The sequence below is a fragment of the Bombyx mori genome, chromosome 3 (assembly GCF_030269925.1).
Source record: "Bombyx mori chromosome 3, ASM3026992v2".
NCBI lineage: Eukaryota > Metazoa > Arthropoda > Insecta > Lepidoptera > Bombycidae > Bombyx > Bombyx mori.
This window is the reverse complement of record NC_085109.1, coordinates 3,137,290-3,146,957: the sequence shown is the minus strand read 5'-3', so window position 1 is coordinate 3,146,957 and position 9,668 is coordinate 3,137,290. Positions and strand designations below refer to the sequence as shown.

Sequence of the window (9,668 nt, the reverse complement as noted above, 5' to 3'; positions counted from 1 at the left end):
GATAATTTCATCCGCAAAGCTAAATACATAAGTACCAATATAATTTCGAAGGCAGTTGAGGTACTGAAAGCAGTAAAGCCTACTTTCGGATTTTTTTAAAAGTATTTTAGCGGAAGTAATATGAAAAAAAACTACCAATTTTTTCCCCGAAAAGCAGTATTTTTTCCCGAATAGCTTGCAGCACCATTTACAATTACGCAGTAAGAGCTCAAGGCCGCCGGGTATGCGTGATGTGTGTACTACAATACAGTTTTTAGGTATTTATTTTCGCAACGGGTCTGCGATCCTCGCGATAAAATTATCAATAAAGTTGTCGTTATGCGGAATCAAGGTTAGAACGAAAACTGTTACATGATATTTTTGGCTTGCATTATCTTCAATTGAGCGCGAATTTTGTATGCTTCATAGGTTTTGATAAAGATGATTGTCTTGCTAGAAATTGCCGACTGACCCGACATTGTTTGTCGGTCGCTACAGCCGAGATTTTGTCATGAATACTTTTCTAACAATAGTCTATAGCCGACCTGAACAGTACATTTTTAGAATGCGAATAAAAATTTTGACGTAAGAATTTGAAAGGATTTCTAAGATAGTCAGTGCCGAAAAAAACAAGAATAGACCACAGTGACATTTGAACCTTTTATTAAGAAAACCGATGATTCGAAAGAGAATAATTTTGAAACTGGTATAAAATTAAAACTATTACCATAAAAAAAATCTTATAAAACGCCACATTGTCGCGCGTGATTTATGAAATCGCCATCTGCAATTTACAGGCCTACGAGAGGATGAACATAATCGATCTTAGTATGTACAGTAGTGATTAACTGCTGCTACACAAGAACCTGTTTCGATTCCCGGTTGAAGTGGAATAATAATGTTGATAGTAATTTGTAATCGGGGACTGAACGTATTTGTTTTAGTCTAGTCACTAGATTAGTTATAGTCTAGTGTGTGAAAAGATCTTTTTTTATAATTAGGGATTACCTACTGGTGGCCCAGAGGCCTTTCCAGTTTCAGAAAAGAACCCTATAACACACGCGTAGTATAATTATATCCTACCAAGTTGTACTTACCAACTTTACCTCTTTGCTTAGCTAAAATCAATAAAATTTTCCTTCGTTTAAAAAAAGAATCGTGTTAGATCACCTGATGCGATTACGTGGTGATAATTATTAATACTTAATATTTTATAATCTTCACAACACTATCTAATTCCATTCCAGTCTAGCCATAACTAAGATTGATGAGCTAAACAAACAATTGAAATATTAGCGGTGACTTATCGTGAAAGATTACAGATAATAAAAATAGAGATTTGGCGCGCAATTTCAGAAGGCTTTTTGAAACGTAATAAAAAAAAATTGTAGAGGGAAAATCGATTGATTTTGTTGGAATTAAAATATCTTAATTGATGTTTCAATTAGTGTTTCGATAAACTTGTTGGTTTGTTGTTTAACGAAGTAACTGAAAGACAAAATTGAGGTGTTTTTTTTTTTGCGAAAATATTGTTAATGTATTGGATACTTCTTTCTTTGTATTTCGAAATCGTTATTTTTTTTATTTTTTACTAGCGGCCCGCTCCGGCTCCGCTCGGGTCTTTAACAAAAATTTTAACGATATTTGACGTTCTTTTATTTGTTTAAATAAAAAAAACGTCAAAATAATAATGTGTTCTACAAAGTCGAAGGTACATTATTTTATTCTATCATAAATAGTTTTCGATGTAAAAAATATTTTAGGTATTTTTTTACACCTTGGGTTACATTATTGGAGTTTCAGTAAAGACCCCTAATTTTTTTTCAAAAAACATTACCATCTATGTCACTCGGGAATAGTGTAGCTTCCAAACAGTGAAATAATTTTTCAATCAGGTTCAGTAGTTTCGGAGCCTACTCAATACAAACAAACAAACAAATCTTTCCTCTTTATAATACTACTAGCGATCCGCCCTCGCTTCGCTTCGGAAACATTAAAACACACATGAAACCAAAAAAAAAAAAAAAAATAGCCTATGTTCATCAGGGACAATGTCGGCTTCTAATGGAAAAAGAATTTTTCAAATCGGTCCAGTAGTTTCGGAGTCTATTCGAAACAAACAAACAAACAAATCTTTCCTCTTTTTATTATTAGTGTAGATATAGATATAGATTACTAGTATAGACTAGTATAGAAGTATAGATTAGCAATAAAATAAATAAAAATATTTTTATTTTCTTGACTAATAGTCTCACTAAGTTCGATGAAATTTTTCGGATTGAGATCGGTGATCGAGTATCGATGAGATTGTAAGAAGAAGACTGTCGAGCAACATTTTAAATAGCGTGGCTTATAACGGAACTACTCTACAATTTTCTCCAATTTTGGGATACATGTGCGAGTCAATTACACTTCAAAATAATTTTAACCAATAACTGTGACCGGGAATCAGATGCAAACTTCATTCTAATGAGATTCACTAAGCCAATTACTAGGAGTCAACAACCCGTGGCTCTTTGACTCCTCGGCTACGGTTCTTCCGCGAAATGTTTAATTCAGACACAGAATATTACTTATTATCTTGCCTTGTAAGAGACGAGTAAATGTTTTTGAAAAACAAGTAAACAACGAAAATATGATAAAATTATATTATGTCAAAAAAGGCTGATGTTGAGATGATAAGGTTGTGTTTTGAGTGGCTTGATATATGAAATGAAATGAAATGACATTGCCAAATATATTCAATTTTTTTCCCTTACTTGAGCTGGTAATCTCGAGAGGCTATGCCAGCGTAACCGATCGCGTAGGTCACGGGGCTCTAACCAGAGGACGTTACTAACACTAGCTCTAGCAAGAGTAGTTCGCAGAATCTATCACCGGATCGCAAACGTGACCCATTGAGAAGATCCGGCGAGAAACTCAGTGGGCTTAAAATAATAGAAACATGACAGTGACTGGCCGTAACGCTTAACAGGTAAGAAGTATTAATGTGATTTTTAACAAATAAATCGAACAGCTGGCTATTTTGGTTGACAAGGTTGCCGACCACAGCACTATCCCGACGATTAATCGATTGTAAATTGTAAATTGATTAGATTGTATTCTTCTACCCACTCATTTAAAGCTTTCCTTCGTTAAGAACGGTTAGCTGGTAGAAAACTCAATTGTTGAGTTAAGCTCGCCATTTTTTTATATCTTATCGCAATTACTGTAATATTAACTGTGTGTACAAGAATAAAGAATAAAGAATTAATAGAAAAATTTTACCATATAGTCTGACAATAATAATAATTCATGTCCAAAATATATACAACTGAACGTAAATTACTTTAATTCTAAAATATCTTCGAATTCAACTGGCTAACGCTAAGAATCCTTTTGCGACTTATTTTAAAATGATTAGCTAACGATAAAGGCATTGATATCGAGTATCGAGTGCACTCGCGATTCAGATTTTTTTTTACTCGATACGGATCTAATTAGACAATTTTTTCCGTAAGCTACATTGATTAATAGAAACTAGAGGTCCCGCAGTAGTCGAAATTCGACTATAATTAATTGGAATTGTAAGTTTGTACACTATTATGATTGTATTTTATATTTCTATAATCACAAATTTCGCCAAGGCGACACTATAACAAAATATTAATAAAGACAAACAATATTTAATCTACTCTCAATTTGACCACAGACGTCAAGAACAAAAGTTTGACAATAAATAGTATGCATGCGTGTGTGCGTCAAATACATGGTATGTACCACATTCCACACACCATGGTATGGTGTGTGGAATGTGTTCTTTATTGATTGAATGTATCTTTTATGCATTATTTAAAAAATATATTAGCATTGTGCACTTGTTCTCTATATTCTCTATAAGTGTGGAAAATTTCATACTCCTCCGTCCGCGCAATTTTCGTAAAAAGGGATACAAAGTTTTTTTGCTTCACGTAGTACCTATCTTTTATGCATTATTTTAAAAAAATATTAGCATTGTGCACTTGTTCTCTATATTATATTTTATAAGTGTGGAAAATTTCATACTCCTCCATCGGCGCAATTTTCGTAAAAAGGGATACAAAGTTTTTGCTTCACGCATTAATATATAGATTGGTCCAGCCGTTGCGATAACCTGCACAGAGCAAATTATGAGCAATAGAAAAATCAGCATTTTTTTTATTGTTTAGATGGTTGAACGAATTCACGACCCACTTGGTGTCAAGAGGTTATCGGAGCCTGTCGATATCAACAACGTAAATGTCTTCGCTCACCTTGATACACGAGTTCTAAGTCTGAGTATTATAGTAGAACGGCTACCTCACCCGTCAAACCAGATATAGGCAGTGTGGTGGTACTTACCCATGCGGTACCAGCAAGACTTCCTACCACCAGTATAATTACCACACACAATAATTCACACACAATTCACTGGTGTTAGGACCTCTTGTGAGTCCGCACGGGTAGGTACCACCGCCCCGCCTATTTCTGCCGTGAAGCAGCAATGCGTTTCGGTTTGAAGGGTGGGGCAGCCGTTGTAACTATACTGAGATCTTAGAACTTATATCTCAAGGTGGGTGGCGCATTTACGTTGTAGATGTCTATGGGCTCCAGTAACCACTTAATATCAGGTGGGCTGTGAGCTCGTCCACCCATCTAAACAATAAAAAAATTTTTTATTATGAGTGTTCCTATAAAACAACATTTGGTAGGTACCTCTTTCAAATTACGCGTACGAACATGACTAATGTTTCAAGTAAGTTTTTGATTGGTGACACATAATACTTACGTGTGCACGAAACAATTAAAAACCTTCAATTATTATAGTCAATAAAACACACGTATTATAACCGGTTCGAAGCCTTGACAATGAATAGCCTCAAAAACTAAAATACAGCGCGTTCTTTTATGTTTCTTTTTTGCCCTTGTAAGCAGATGAGGATACGGTCCACTTGATAGTGTGTCGTCATAGTGCTCATGGACATCAGCAATCCTGGAGGCGCAGCTAAGCCACTACCCTCCGCTAAGCTTGTGTGACTGAAATAACAATGCTTTAGTATGTGTATGTGTAGTATGTGGATCATTTGCGGTAATAGATCGCTATGGCTGGTGGTAGGACCTCTTGTGAGTCCGCGCGGGTAGGTACCACCGCCCTGCCTATTTCTGCCGTGAAGCAGTAATGCGTTTCGGTTTGAAGGGTGGGGCAGCCGTTGTAACTATACTGAGATCTTAGAACTTATATCTAAAGGTGGGTGGCGCATTTACGTTGTAGATGTCCATGGGCTCCAGTAACCGCTTAACACCAGGTAGGCTGTGAGCTCGTCCACCCATCTAAGCAATAAAAAAAAAGCCTTATGGCAGATTGGGTCTAGAGAGACATAAGATTTGCTACAGTAATATTTGTGCCATAAACACGGGTATATTGTTTTAGAATTACCAATTTCAGGCAGTTGAAAACAGGTACATTCCTCACGCTCTCGAGGGCATCCCGTAGGATAGCAGTAGTATAGATTTTTTATGTGATAACTGTTACTTATGATAAAATAAGTGTGATTAGCAAAATAGAATATCGTAGATGTAAAAAATGAATGTTTCGTTAAAAATACCAACATATCAGACATATATAAACAAACCTTTCTAGTAGACGGGTTCGCACAAAGATTTTTATTCTTATTTGTTCTTGATCTTTTTTTTTTTTTTTTTTTTTTTTTTTTTTTATGATTGAAAGTTTACTGGTGGCCCGAAGGCCTTTCCAGTTTCACCAGGACAGGTGGGCGAGCAAAGGCTCAGCCAAGAGGGGTGGGATTTGCTAACAACTGCCCGAGCGCCTCCGAAGGAGACCTAACAACTCAAGAGCAATTGTTTCGCGAATGAATCTACTACCGGATCGGAATCGCGACCCGCTGAGAAGATCCGGCGAGAAACTCAGCGGGCTGATGCATGGGTTAGGTTGCACGTCGACCTCTTTGTCGAGTTCGACGAGTACGGTTACCGGGGTCCCTAAGCCTGCCCCTAGTATTAGAGCTGAAGGCATCTAATGCAAAGGTTATTGGATCTGATGGATCCGTAAGGACGTGTCTAGGGCGTCGACGGTGACTGGCTCCTGCATGATCAGGATTCGGGGAGTAGTCAGCGGCGGCAACGATAAGGCGATTATCATGACGCATAGCCTTATCGAAGTATCGTTCCGACGCTAACTTCATGTATTTCCGAATTGATTCGAGGCCCAGGTCGTCGTGTAGGTCAACGTTCCTCACGAACCACGGAGCCCCGACAGCTAACCTGCAAAAGCGGGATTGTAGGGATTGGAGGGTGTCTATGTGTGTGCGGGCCGCGTGAGCGAACACCACACTCGCGTAAGTCATGACGGGCCTTATGCAAGTTTTGTAAAGTGTCACCTTGTTCCGAAGGGACATTTTACTCCGCTTACAGATCATGGGGTAGAGTCTACCGAGAACAAACGCGGCACGGTTACGGACTGATTTTATATGCGGGCGGAATGTCATCGATGCATCCAGGGTAACGCCCAGGTACTTGACCTTCCTGGCCCAGGGTATGGGTTGTCTAAAGAGAGTAATCGGGGGTGTGAGATTCCTCCTCCTAATCCGGGAGGAAATCCGTGTGGAGCTTCCCCTCTGAAATAGCACCGCAGTACTTTTCGCTGGGTTGATGTCTATGCGCCATTTTCGGAACCACTGTCCTAGGGCTAGGGCTGCGCTCTGAAGCTTCTTCGCGATTAGGGACTTATTTCTACTAGAATAGTAAACAGTCGTGTCGTCGGCGAATAAAGCTAAATGGGTCGGCGGCGACCGGGGAATATCGTTGACGAATAAGCTAAATAGGAGGGGTGAGAGGACAGAGCCTTGCGGGACTCCAGCTGTGAGAGGTCGTGGGGAGGAGCGGGTTCCCTCGACTCGATATCGAAAAGAGCGGTTCGACAAGAAGTCCCGTATGATGAGCACGAGACTATCCGGCACGCCCATGTTGAATAGTTTGAAAATCAAACCATTGTGCCAGACTTTGTCGAACGCTTTTGCGACGTCGAAGAAGAGAGCTCCCGTGTATAACGGTTTTGGTCGATTAAGCCCCACAAGAATGTGCTCCGTGAGGCGGTGCACCTGTTGAACGCATGAGTGATTTGTACGGAATCCGAATTGTTCATCGATAAGAATGCCCTTGGATGAGACGAAGTCTCTGAGGCGTTTGTAGAGCAGACGCTCATACAGTTTGCCTAGAGACATGAGGAGGCTAATCGGGCGGTAGCTCGTCGGATGATTTTTTGGTTTACCGGGTTTATGTATGCCGATAACGTCCGCTTCTTTCCACACCGCGGGAAAGATACAGTTCGCCATAGCGGCATTGAAAATAGATGCCAACATCACGATGAGTTGGACGGGTAGAAGTTTAATAACGCGGTTGGATATACCGTCGGAACCGGGATCCTTGCGAGGACGTAGGTCTTTGATCAAGTCTTTAACTTCCATCGGGGTGACGGGTGGTAACGCATCAGAGGGTGGCAAGGAGGCTCTGCGTTCTACCTCACTGTCTACTAATTCTACATGAACAGGGTCCACGGATTGAGTGCTGGGCGTGCACTGGGTTTGCAATGTATCGGCCAGCAGCTCTGCTTTTTCGTCATCATCGAACGCCGCGAGTCGGCCTGAGGGGCCTACGAGGGGGGGCATAGTTACTACCGTATCCGATTTGAGAGTACGAGCTAAGCGGTAGTAAGACCTTTGAGAGGGCGCGAGTCCTTCTAAGAAATCAGACCATCTGGCATCTCGGACTTCGGTGATGCGAGACTTTACGTCGCGTTGTAGGGCACGCATTCGAATACGATTTTCCGCGGTAGGATACCTATCGTACGCACGGATCGAGGCGTTCTTAGCTCTAAGGAGTTCCCTAATATCGTCGGGCAATTTGAAGCGGTGAAGGAAGTCCTCCGCTACAACTTGCTTCGATGACCTATCTAATGTCGAGGTGATGTGTGACGTTACGATGTCTATGGCTTCAGCGGTATCCTGAGGAGACGGGATAGAGTCCGGACTAAATGGAAGCGATGGTGGATCAGATTCAGCCAGGCTGATGCCCAGCGTGTGCCAATCCACCACAGTCCTCGTGACGGGAGTTCTTGATCTATTGACGGTTCTAAGTAAATAAAATTACAAGTTAGATAAATAAATTCTAGAAACGAAAACATTCGAGTTATCCCGACCTTGATGACCTTGACCGTTCGGTATGTAAGTACTTGTGGGTATTGTATTGTTTCGTTTGGATTCGCATTCCGAATGCGTTTCGCTTTCGCGATTACATACATTCGTCGCAATATTACATAATACGTGTACGCGAGATTAGCTTTTAAATCGATTCGATTCAACGTATGTTTGATTGAAAATATTTGCATTACATAATTAGATGTTTTTTGTTTTGTGTTTTGTAGATACCAAGCTGCACTGCAAATGTGATCATTCCCGATCCTGCGGAAAGAATGGAAAGCAGTCGACGTCGCCCCAAACACGTCATTTCGGAAACCCCGATCCACTAACGGAGCTTTTAGGTACCTCAAGCACCGGTCACCGTTCTCGTCGAACCCGTCGCTTGCGAAGAAGGGCTCGAACCAGAATATGCTTTTTCCAAAACCTATTATGGTTCACTTGAGAAGGCAATCAATTCTCTTTGAGAATTACCCGCCAAAATATGTAGTTTACGTCTGTTAAAAATAACAGCGATGTGCTTATTGACAACAATGTGAATAGTAAGTAGGTAATGTTTTTTTCATATCCAGTCCAGTTAGCTATTTAAGTCCATAATTAAGTCCATTTAGTTAATTTAATACATTAATATTACACTTAAAAAAAACAAAAACAAGCAATAAGACATCTTGAGTTGTTTAGCTCGCGTTCGCGCGTTGATCCATTAAGATATTTGACAAGGTTGAACATTTACAAGATTAACTACGAAAACAAGATCACGCCACTCTTTTCGTTTCTTTCTATTATATGTTTCTCTTTCGCACTATTGATAAAATAAAAGAATGAGGATAGATTGTCGTGTTTCGTAAATAAATGGAGAAAACTTTCCAGACTTTAAAAATAACACTATTATGCAGTAACAGACTAACTAAGACTAGTAACAGCTTTCATTTACAAAAAAATGTTCGGATATTATAAGCGGGATATAAATTTCACTTGGCTAAATACTTGCTTTTTTTCCTTACCTATTCGCTGCAAGCGTAAGGGGCTATTCTAGCTACGCCAGGCCAATTAGGTGAGCACACGGTTCAACCTGAGAGAATTTAACTTATTTTTTTTTGGTATGGGGGCCGAACCTCCTACGAGATCGCGCGAGGTATGTGGGACTGGTTCGCGACTGCGAGACCACGGGCCCAAGGATGTTTTCAGGGCCCTACCTACTAGACGACCCCCCTGCACTCTTCGCCCAAGCGACCGATCTCCTCCAAGCTCAGAACCCGGATGAGGTAAGAGGGTTACCGCGGTCAACACTACAACCAGCGGCGCAGCTCACCCCAAGGACGCCCGGCGGACGGAGCCTTCGAGGCGAATCGAAGGCTCTGAAACGTCGGCCGTGTCGGTACGGCGCGGCAGCCCGTCAGGCCACCCAGACGGTGCCGCTGGTGTCCCGGAATAACCCGCTGGACCAGAACTACCCTGCCGGGTCGTGAAGCGATACAC

At 40.8% G+C, this 9,668-nt stretch overlaps 1 long non-coding RNA gene across 1 annotated transcript; it reads left to right on the top strand.

Moving 5' to 3' along the window:
- The first annotated feature begins 2,736 nt into the window (after positions 1 to 2,736).
- LOC134201131 (uncharacterized) lies at positions 2,737 to 9,021 on the top strand. The gene is made up of 2 exons (XR_009976332.1): positions 2,737 to 2,953; positions 8,417 to 9,021. It is a non-coding gene; the product is annotated as an uncharacterized LOC134201131 (long non-coding RNA).
- Positions 9,022 to 9,668: the final 647 nt, after the last annotated feature.